The sequence below is a fragment of the Hordeum vulgare genome, chromosome 4H (assembly GCF_904849725.1).
Source record: "Hordeum vulgare subsp. vulgare chromosome 4H, MorexV3_pseudomolecules_assembly, whole genome shotgun sequence".
Classification (NCBI taxonomy): domain Eukaryota; kingdom Viridiplantae; phylum Streptophyta; class Magnoliopsida; order Poales; family Poaceae; genus Hordeum; species Hordeum vulgare.
The window spans coordinates 387,496,963-387,507,537 of record NC_058521.1 but is presented as its reverse complement, the minus strand read 5'-3'; positions in this window follow the sequence as shown (position 1 = coordinate 387,507,537).

Below are 10,575 nucleotides of genomic sequence, written 5' to 3'. Positions count from 1 at the left end.
GAGGGGGAAGCTGCCGGTGAGGATGAGATGCTCTGGGAGGTTCTAGGGAGGGAGAAGGAGGCCGGGAGAGATTGTATGCGAGCGGGGCCGAGGCAACACCGCAATGTCCATGGGAGGAGAGAAAGCTTGAGAGGAGAAGATGGGAGGCTTAGGAGACTGCTAGGGAGGAGGGGGGTTGTTCTGCACATTCCGGGTGCTCGGAGAGAGCCAAAAGGAGAGGGGTGATGAGGTGGAGATCGGGAACCCTCAGATGCTCTGGTTATGGGGGAGCACGCATGCTAGAGGGGGTTTGGAGCCGAGTTGGTATCAAGGAAGGGTTAAAGATGGAAAGGGAGATGCCATGGCACTCTGAGACATGCTGCCACAGCTGGACACGAGCTGCAACAAGAGGACAAGGTGCTGAGCACCGCTTCTGCATGCCAGCGAGGTGGTCACTATGGCCACTCATGTCTAAAGTTCTCTTCTGGCCAGTCAAAGTTATTTGGCACCCAAGGCATGCATGCAGGAGGCTGATGATGGAGTTTGGCATTATATGAAGATGGTTAGACTGGGTCTTAACTACAGTTTAGTTTGCAGCAACAATCTTAGGGCTAGAAATGAGGGTGCTTACGTGGGGAAGCTGGGGAATAGACAATGTCTAGTAGTATTAGGTATGGAAGGACTACCATATTGCAAAGTTTCAGATCAAGGAGATGTGTAGAGCTAGCAGTTGCAATTCAAGGTCAAATTTCTACCAAAACCAATTTTCAGAAGAGTTGCTCATATTTCCCACATGAGCATGCCATACTTTGGTTTGAAATGATGCATTTGAACACTAGAGGTTCTTTGGAAAGAGGTATAGGCATTTTCTTTAGCATAAGTATAGCAAGAGGGGTAAAAATAGTGTTGCCACGGTAAAAATGAGAGCTGGGGAGATGGAGTCACCCTCCAATAATTTACCAGAGGTCATGGAGAGGTTATTGGAGGTAAAATGGGACTAGAGAGAGCTGTGGTAAAATTTTTAAGCTCAAGGAGATTAGTGGAAGGGGCCAACGTAGCAATTTTGGTAATTGGGCAGAAGGTGTTTGATGGATGTTAGAGCTACCAGATGGATTCCAATTGCTATGATACTTAACAGGATCACATGATAGGTCAAAATTAGCTTGTGTACCAAATTGAGGATTTGTTGGAGAAAGTTTCCAATGTAGACTTGAAAACCCTAAGAAATAGGAAGAAGTGACTTTCTCAAGATAAACCCATGCAATTTAATCCCCACAAATGCACCACTTGGTGTGGATGCATTATTGGAGTATGAGAACATTTCCACCAAATTTGAGCACAATTGGGGACACTTGGCAATGTAGAGTTGCTCAAATTTGGATTTGGATAGATAGGGTTTTGGAACATTTAGCTGAATCAAATTAACTTGGATTGAGATGAAACCTGGCAAGATCATCACATATAACATGTGTGACATGCTATAGTTTTACTGCAATTTATTAAGAATATTTCTTATAGAAATATTCCAAAATCTTGAAATAGGCAGGAAGGGTTTTGAAGGGGTTTTCCTAATATTTTGAACAGGACCATCTGTTGAAACTCTTATATATGGGATATATATGTCCACTTAGTTTCCCTAAATTTTCTCAAATATTTTGAAAGCAATAAAAATAACTTTCCTTCATAAGGTACCATTTCTGGCCTCAGAAAAGGTATTTAAATAAAATAGAAAAATAACTTTTAAAATAATGACATTGTGGTTTTGGGAAGCCATTTTGATAATGGGATTTGAATAAAATATTTGGTGCAAAAGAACTCCCCTAATTGAGGACTTGTAGTACAAATCCCATCTCACGGGGTTTTGAAAGCTTAAATTAAATAAAAGCTTTTTGTCAAAATAGAATTTGGTAAAAATAGTTTCTGGTCCTATACACATGGTATGATCATTAGGCAAGGGTTTGGGTCAAGGAGGTGAGTCTGGAGAGTAGCAGGAACATTGGGATTTAAACACAGGCGAACAAGCAAGCAAGCAGCAATCACATCAAGCATCACAATCAGTCATAAATTTTTTAATTGGTCCTAATTTTGAGATAAGATTATTTACTCAGGAGAGTCAAAACACAAGGTGTGACATCTCTCAAGTACCTATGTCAAAAGAGGACCAAGAGAAAGCTACCTTTACTTGCCCTTTTGGAACTTACATTGATAGGCGTATGCCTTTGGGTATATGCAATGCACCTTCTACCTGTCAAAGATGTACGACTGCTATATTCTCTGATTTTTGTGAAAAAAATGTTGAGGTTTTCATGTATGATTTATTGTTTGTGAAACTTCTTTTTATGATTGCTTGAGCAACCTTGATTGAGTTTTAGACAGATGTGAAGAACCTAATCTTGTCTTGAATTGGGAGAAGTGTCGCTTTATGGTGAATGAAGTTATAGTACTTGGGCATAGAATTTCCGGTTGCGGTATTGAGATGGATAAGGCCAAAGTTGATGCAATAGAGAAAATGACATGCCCAAAATATACCAAAGGTATAAGAAGTTTCCTTGATCATGTTGATTTCTATAGGTGTTTCATTAAAGATTTCTCGAAGATTTCTTGGATATTAATTAATCTTCTTAAAAAAGATGTTCCTTTTGTTTTTCATGATGATAGTTGTCGTGGGTATAAGCCTGACAGTAGATGTGTAGGGTACGAAAAGGATGGGCAGAGCCTTAGCTACGGCGAGGTTGTATGAGTTCGGGCCCCTCTGCGGTGGAGGTAATAGCCCTACGTCTTAGTGCTCAGGGAGCTTGTTGTCGAGTGCAAATATGGAATACAATGAGTTGCTAACCCCTCTACCAGTGGGGGAGGGTGGCTTATATAGAGTGCGCTCCCCTCCACAACGGTTCCGGTACAGGGGTGGAGTAGTGGGGATTGAATGTGTACGTTACAGGTAACGTACGACCTAAATGCTAATAAATGCACCTGGAAACGTACGACCGTTTCCCTCCAGGGGGGTTACGATGTACCGAGTGGTATCTAGTCGGTTAGCTTGATATCCCCCGAATGTTAATCTCCGACTGGATGGTCGAGGACCTGTTACCGACTGGATGATGGGGACTCCTTAATTCAGTCGGAACTGACTAAGAGCCTTGTCCTTTGTGAGGGGTAGTGCTTGGGTAGGACCTACATGACAGGCCTATGACCCTACCCTAGGACTATAACCCCATCCTTAGTCCCCGAATGGATTGGGGTTGAAACGATGAAGCGACGCTTGAAGTTTGGATCCGACTGGAGCGGGTTTGGCTTGGGTGTTGCTTGCCTCAATCCATTTTATCTCTTCTGTCCAATGATCCGAGTGGAAGTACTCGCGAAACAGACTGTCGGAAGCCGAGTGTTTCTGCGGCATCTTTTGACGCGACCGGTCAACTGACAGCGGCGGATTTTCCGGGATCTCAAATTTCGGGTTCCGCGCGCTCAGCGGGGATGACGCCATCGCGCTCGAGTAGCGCCTGACGCCTCGATTCTCGCGCCTTGAACCTCTCCACTAATATCGCCGCGGTGGGTCGGGGGATAAGGTTTCGGGCCCGCCTGCCAGCGACCCAGTCGGAACCCTACTTAAGTCTCGGCGGCGAGGGTTCATCGTTACGCTCGCCGAATCTCTTGCCTTCGCCTGCTCCGTCTCTCTCGCCACCTCCAGCGCCTCTACACTCTTCCTTCCCCCTTCCTCCCACGGGCTCACAGTTTCCACCATGACCAAGGGTCAGACGAGCAAGATGGAGGCGAGGAAGAAGAAGGGGAAGGCGGCGGCTCCTGCTCAGCGGCGGCAGTGGCCGCTGCCGGTGGGGTGGATTCAAGGCGACTTCCTCCTGTCCACGGTGACGGAGGGGGATCTGCTGCAGCTGGTCGAGCACGGGATGATCGTGCACAAGACTTGGAGGCTGCCGGCGGAGAACGAGGTCGATCTGGCGCCCCGGGAGGGGGAGCGCGTCTTGCTTCGCAGCCACGTCTATCGAGGTTTCTCCTTGCCCCCACATCCTTTCTTTAAGGGCATCGCGAATCACTTCGGGGCACAACTTCATCACTTCCCCCCCGAACGCCATTGCCCATCTCTCTGCCTTTATAGTCCTATGCGAGTGTTTCATTGGTTGTCCTCCCCGTTGGGGGCTGTTCAAGCACATATTTTCTGCTAGATCCCAGACCATCAAACGACTTAGCCAGTCGGATGATAAAACACATCTTCTCCAGCTCTGCGGGGGTCTAGGTTTCCAGAAAAAGAGTCGGAGCAGTTATCCTGTCCTCCAGCTAAGTGAGTCGGTCAGGAACTGGTAGTCGACGTGGTTCTACTGCCAGGATATCGCCTGTCCGAATGCTTCAACAGGGCTGCCTCCCTTTAGCTTAGATCGGCCCGCCCCACCTAAGCAACTCGCGCTCACGAGGGCGGAGAAGAACGACATCCAGCCTATGGTCGTGGCGCTCGTAGATGTCGTCAGGAGGGGGGTCACTGGCATAGACTTGCTGGAGATCTTCCTCGGTCGGCGTATCCAACCTCTGCAGGCTCGCGACCACGCCATGTAGCACTATATGGGGCCCGAGGATTCCACTCGGACCAACGTTGTGGGCGTGACTGAGGAGAGGGTGACCTCGTGGGTGCTCCAGATCACAGGCCCCTGCAAGAATCCCAAAGGATCTCGACGAGTGAAGCCCTTCTGCGCGGATAATCCTCCTCTGAATCAGGTGAGTGGCACTTGTCGAGTGCTCCTAACTGTCTTAATCTTATCGTTTGCTTGAATCTCTGTGTGACGTCTGATGTCGCCGACTGAATTTTATGCAGGAGTGGATCAACTGGTTTTCTCCCGTCTCGAACGGGAACCCGGCTGAGGAGGAGGAAGGCAGCCAGGAGGGCAGCATGGAAAGCACTGAATATGTCTCCGACAACGGGGAGTCGGAGGAAGAGACTAGCGAGGAAGAGCAGGAAGACGAAGAGCAGGACTCGCCGCCTCCGCAAACAGAGCATCGGACCAAGCGCCGACACGAGCCTGCCGTTCCCTCAGCCCCTCCAGCATCTTCGAGTGCTCCGCCCACTGCCCCGGTGGTCCCGAGTGCTCGGAGCACCAAAAGGGTCAGGGATGCTGCCGCTGAGTCCGCAGTTCAGCCTTCCAAGGCGGCCAAACCGAGTGGGTCCAAACCTCGGAAGGCTCTGTCGCGGATGAGGGTTGCTGTCCCCGTCACCTCCACGTAAGTGTATCGATCTTCTAACTTCTTCAGATATCCGAGTGAATTCGTGTTCATTGGTCGAATGGATTTCACTCGACAGAGTCGCTACTTCTTCCACCTCTCCGGCGCGCCAGGAGGATGACCCCATGGACACGGACAACGTCGTCTCGTCCCAGCCAGGTGCGTTGTAGTGACTTCGAGTGTTTTGTTCTATCATAGGTTCTGCCTCTTTCTTTTTCTGAGATCTTGCGCCGTTCGGTCTATCAGGGGCGATTTGCGTCGACGAGGGTGATCAGGGGAGAGCTGGACAGGATGCGGAGCCCGTTCTTGAGGCTGCTCCGCCTGTTGGTGCTCTCGCCTCCGACGTGCCGCCGACTGAGGCGCTGCCGCTGACTGAACCGACGCTGGTGGTTGAGGTGCCGACTGGAGCGGACCTTGGGATGTCTCAGGAACTTCCGACGATGCCAGGTTCGTCGAATGTCGAGTTCAACATCCAGCGCCTCCCGGAGGAGCAGGTGGGAGCGGCCAAGGGAGCCAGGGTGCACGCGGAGCTGATGGCTGGAGAAGCCAAGAGGGCCTACGACTCCGTCGCGTCCTTGTACCAGCGGAGCTTGGAGCTGCGGGATGATATCCGAGTAAGTGGGCTAGTAAGTATTTACTTTTCTCTTGTAACCCACTGGGTGTTTTTGGATAGCATATGATGTTTGCAATGGGTTCACTCTGAGTGAACCCAGTGGGTGTAGTCGCCGAGACCTCTGTCGAGTGCTTGCACCGGCAGTTGTCTTTATACATACTATCTTTGTTTTGGTCAAGTCTGTAAATAACATGACCGAGTGCGAGTAGTTCTGGCACTCGGAGTGCACTTACTGTAAGAGTCCACGAGAGTAATTTATACTCAGGTCAGGTAGTATTGGCCTCGTAGGCGTAGGTGGTAACATGCATCTCAATAGGGCGGGCCTGCTTGAGTTGCATGCCAGTGGGGTCACTCTTAGTGAACCCAGTGGGTGTAGTCCCCGAGGCCACTGTCGACTGCTTGCGTCGGCAGGGGTCTGAAGAACTTATACTTTTGTTGTTGGATTTTCTGATTGTCTCTTGGTGTTTGGTTGCAGAAAACCTGTGAAATGGAGACAGCCTATGAGACTCTCAGGGCGGAGAGGAATCAGTTCGCTGGTGAGCTTGATGCGGCCATGCTTGCAATGGCTGGCATGAAGGATGCTCTGGAGGGACGAGAGAAGTCATTGGAGCACGCTCGTGAAGCGAACAAGGTGTTGACTGAGGAAGTGGAAAAGATGGGGAAACAGATGACTGCTCTGATGGGTCAGATGGATGTGCTGAACAAACGGTGCAGAGCAAAGGAGAAATACGTCAGCGACTAGGCTCGACAGATGATGACGCGTCTGGCTGGTAAGTCCTGCTCTTTCCGAGCGGGTGTGTTATGCGCGTCACACTCGGCACTTATTGTCTGCTTGTCCTGTTGTCGCAGATTTTTGCTTTGACGCCAAAGCTGAAGCAGCTGATGTGGAGCGGTCGATTCTCGAGAACGTTCCACTCGGCGAGGACGCCAATCGGGATCTGCTCCGTGCGCACATCCGCGTGGGAAAAGTTGGTCCTTTCATCGGTCGACTGAGAGAAGTCGTTAGCCGAATCCACAAGGAGCTTTGGCCAGAAGATGAGTCGCGGGAGGAGATGGAGAACCTGATGATCCGACTGGAGGAGATTCCGAACCGAGTGCAGTCGTGGAAAGAATCGGCACCCCGTTGTGGTGCAGATGTTGCTCTGTCCCTGGTCCGAGTCCATTGCAAGGAGGTGCGCGAGGAAAAATTTAAGACCTTGAAGGTTGCCAACACGAAGAAACTTCGATTCGAAGACTTCATGGAAACCTTCCTTGAAAGTGCCACCCGCATCGCCGACGGTATTGATCTGGACATGTTCGTAGAGCCCTCCAGTCCTGGTGTTAATCCAGATGATGCGTAAAAATACTTTTATCCTCGGTATGCCGAGTGCTTATCTGTAAGAAACTTTGGCCACTGCTGTTGGCCGTCACATTCTTGTTTCGGTGTGGGTAAGCTTGATCCACACCGAGCCACTATCTTTGGTTGAACTTTGAATCGAATCTTTTGCTCTTATGTTGCAATGTTGACTCGAGTTTTTGTTTGGCGTTTCTTGGTGAAGCCAAAGGCAAACATTCGGAACATGTCAGTTGTTTTGACATCTGCATGAGCCTCATTGAGGGTCCGTGGAATTCTCTAAGTCTTTGAGTGTGACGTCAAGTGTACACTCGGTAAAGGTTGATACTTAGGCGATTCTGGATCGGAGCTAAGTCCTCGAGTGTGACGTTAAGTGCACACTCGGAGAAACTTAATACTTAGGCGATTCTGGATCGCAGCTAAGTCCCCGAGTGTGACGTTAAGTGCACACTCGGAGAAATTTAGTACTTAGGCAATTCTGGATCGCAGCTAAGCCCCCGAGTGTGACGTTAAGTGCACACTCAGAGAAAGTTAATACTTAGGCGATTCTGGATCGCAGCTAAGCCCCCGAGTGTGACGTTAAGTGCACACTTGGAGAAAGTTAATACTTTGGCGATTCTGGATCGCAGCTAAGCCCCCGAGTGTGACGTTAAGTGCACACTCGGAGAAAGTTAATACTTAGGCAATTCTGGATCGCAGCTAAGCCCCCGAGTGTGACGTTAAGTGCACACTTGGAGAAAGTTAATACTTAGGCGATTCTGGATCGCAGCTAAGTCCCCGAGTGTGACGTTAAGTGCACACTCGGAGAAAGTTAATACTTAGGCGATTCTGGATCGCAGCTAAGCCCCCGAGTGTGACGTTAAGTGCACACTCGGAGAAAGTTAATACTTAGGCGATTCTGGATCGTAGCTAAGCCCCCGAGTGTGACGTTAAGTGCACACTCGGAGAAAGTTAATACTTAGGCGATTCTGGATCGCAGCTAAGTTTTTTTGAGACCGGAGTCTGCGACCGCGGAAGAACTTTGAACCTGCAAAAAACTCAATCTTCCTTATATTATTTCACCAATACTTGTTCTTTACATTGCTTCAGTCGACGGTCACGTGTAGAAGCGCTTCAGGAGATCTCCGTTCCATGCACGCGGCTCGTCTGTCTCCCTCTCAATGTTGTAGAGTCTGTATGCTCCGTTGTTCAGCACCTTGGAGATAATGAAGGGTCCTTCCCAGGCCAGAGCCAACTTGTGAGGTCTTTGCTGATCCACTCGGAGCACCAGGTCGCCTGCTTGGAACGTGCGACTTCTGACGTGGCGTGCATGAAAACGCCGCAGATTTTGTTGATAAATTGTTGAGCGAGTTAGTGCCATCTCGCGCTCCTCCTCCAGAAGATCCACTCCATCTTTCCTTGCTTGTTCTGCTTCGGCTTCGGAGAAGAGTTCGACTCGTGGCGCATTGTGAAGCAAGTCACTCGGAAGGACCGCTTCTGCTCCATAAACGAGGAAGAACGGTGATCGCCTTGTAGATATGTTCGGGGTTGTGCGAAGTCCCCAAAGCACTAAAGGTAGCTCGGTAACCCAAGCGCCAGCGGCATGTCCTATCTCTCGCAGGAGTCGGGGCTTCAAACCTTGCAAAATAAGTCCGTTTGCCCGTTCTGCTTGTCCATTGGATTGAGGATGCGCCACGGAAGCAAAATCCACTCGGATGCCTTGGCTTGTACAGAAACCTTTGAATCTGTCTGAGTCAAAGTTTGTCCCATTGTCCGTGATTATGCTGTGAGGTACACTGAATCTGAAGATGATGTCCCTGACAAACTTGACGGCTGTTGAGGCGTCGAGCTTCTTGATGGGCTTCGCTCCGATCCATTTCGTTAACTTGTCGACTGCCACCAACAGATGTGTGTATCCACCTTGGCCTGTCTTGAATGGGCCGACTGTATCTAGTCCCCAAACAGCAAACGGCCACACAAGAGGGATCGTCTTCAACGCAGACGTCGGCTTGTGGGACTTATTGGAGTAGAACTGGAAGCCCTCACATCGGTCAACCATATCTTTAGCCATCTCGTTAGCCTGCAGCCAGAAGAAACCAGCCCTGAATGCCTTGGCGACGATTGCTCTTGAAGAGGCGTGATGACAGCAGGTTCCCGAGTGAATATCCTCCAGAATCAGCTGCCCCTCCTCTGGGGAGATGCATCGTTGAAGAACGCCTGAGATACTTTCTTTGTACAATTGGCCATCAATGACAGTGAATGACTTCAACCTGCAGACTATCTGCCTGGCCTGGACTTCGTCTTCTGGAAGTTCCTGCCTCAGGTATATGCAATGATCGGCACAGTCCAATCGGCGATGACGACAAGAATCTCTATGACCAGATCAACCACAGCAGGTACATCGACTTCAGTCGGATCCGTTGAACTCTTTGGTTGTACCGGCTCCTCTGTGAAAGGATCTTCTTTGACTGAGGGGAGGTGGAGGTGCTCAAGGCAGACGTCACTCGTGACTGGTCTCCGAGTGGATCCGAGTTTTGCTAACTCATCAGCTGCTTGGTTCTTCAGTCTTGGAACATGGTGAAGTTCTAGACCTTCAAACTTCTTCTCAAGCTTCCTCACTGCATTGCACTATGTAGTCATGGTGGGGTTCCTGACGTCCCACTCTTTCATCACTTGATTGACCAACAAATCCGAATCGCCGTAGACCATAAGGCGACGGACGCCGAGTGAGATGGCCATACGCAACCCGTAGAGGAGAGCTTCATACTCTGCCTCGTTGTTGCAGGAATCGAAGTGTATCTGTAGCACGTACTTGAGCTTGTCGCCCTTTGGTGATATGATCACAACGCCAGCGCCGGAGCCATTCAACATCTTGGACCCATCGAAGAACATTGTCCAATGGGCCGAGCAGATGTGGGTCGGTTGCTGTTGTTCTACCCATTCTGCTATGAAGTCAGCCAGAGCTTGAGACTTAATAGCTTTCTTGGCCTCGAACTTGATATCGCAGTACATCATCTCCATCGCCCACTTCGCCACTCGGCCTGATGCGTCTCGATTGTTGAGAATTTCCGACAATGGAGCATCAGAAACGACAGACACCGAGTGGTGTTGGAAATAATGGGCCACCTTCTTCGCAGTCATGTAAATCCCGTAGATAAGTTTTTGATAGTGGGGATACCTCTGCTTGGAAGGAATCAGGACCTCGGAGACGTAGTACACTGGCCGCTGAACTTTGTATGCTTTGCCTTCTTCTTCTCGTTCGACTGTAAGAATAGTACCGACGACTTGATTTGTAGCCGCGATATACAGAAGAAGGGGCTCTTTACTAAGCGGAGCAGTAAGAACCGGCTGGGTGGAAAGTAGGACTTTGAGGTAGTCGAACGCGACTTGGGCTTCGTCTGTCCACTCGAAGGTATCTGATTTCTTCATGAGTCGGTACAAAGGAAGC